Below are 1,140 nucleotides of genomic sequence, written 5' to 3'. Positions count from 1 at the left end.
TCCGCTCCTGCCTCCTTTAAATCCCAAGGCAGGGGGTGGGGTTGGTGGCACCGGGAGGCGGGGTCCTCTGCAGTGGGAGGACGCCCAGTGGATCAGCTGGGTGGGCCTGTTTTCATGAAGAAGGGGGAGGAAGTTCACAGTGGAAGAGCACAGCCATCCTGGCGCTGGGCCAGGCTGATTATTCAGTCCTGATGTCATCGGATCACAGGAATCTAGCTGGGAGTCGGACAGGCCCATAAGAATCATCTTCTTTTATAATCTTAATCTCAGAGGCCTAAGGGGCTCTCGGGGCCCAGCTGGCTCTGACCCCCACCAGGAGACAAGACATATTTACAGCACTAACAAGCACACACGGGGCAGGCCCGGCCCGGGAGGGGGTGTCCTCTAGATGCTGCAGCTGGCCATCTGCCCCTGGGGGCACAGAGGCTGGGAGGACTGGAGCACCTGGTGGGGAGGGCTGGCCTCACCTACAGGGGGAAGGGAGGTTGCTTCCATGAGAACCTCAGGCTTGGGTTTCAGCCTTGCCACTCCCCAGCTCTAGAATTTTAGGGAGAATCACTTCACCTGGCTGCGAAGTGCAAGGCTGCACTCAGTGGCCTCTGAGGTCTTTTCAGCTCCAGCATCCCCCGAGTGGGCCCTGGAGCCCACGCTTTTCCCCAGCCTCTCTTCAAGTCCCTTCAGCATTGAAAGTTTGCTTTTAGATGTAAATGCTGCTGGAATAGACAAGCTGTCCACCTGGTGGAAACCTTTTCTGTGACTGGGAAAGAAGATGGCTGTGGAGCAGGAAAAGTCTTTGGTTTAAATCCTGCCCCAGGACCGGAGAGGGGCTGGCCCCAGATTGCTGAGCCTGGGCTTTCTTGTCTGCAGGCCACAGGGGAGCCTGGCACATGGCAGGGGCTCAGCAGTGGCGGTCAGCACCAGCTGGAAATGCGAGAAGGCTGAGAAAAGGAATGCGGGGGAAGGAAGAGACTCTGGAGGAGGAGATGGGTTTGCAACGGCTTTCCAGGAGAGGTCACATTTCAGATATTCTGATCCTTTTACATAGACCATGTTTGTGGAGCCCTGAAAGCTGATTTTCGAGTCAGAAGATAACGCCTTCTCGCCAAACTGTTTTTTCACATGTTTATGCAGCTGTAGCCC

The sequence above is a fragment of the Nycticebus coucang genome, chromosome 24 (assembly GCF_027406575.1).
Source record: "Nycticebus coucang isolate mNycCou1 chromosome 24, mNycCou1.pri, whole genome shotgun sequence".
NCBI classification, from domain to species: domain Eukaryota; kingdom Metazoa; phylum Chordata; class Mammalia; order Primates; family Lorisidae; genus Nycticebus; species Nycticebus coucang.
This window is presented reverse-complemented; position numbering follows the sequence as displayed.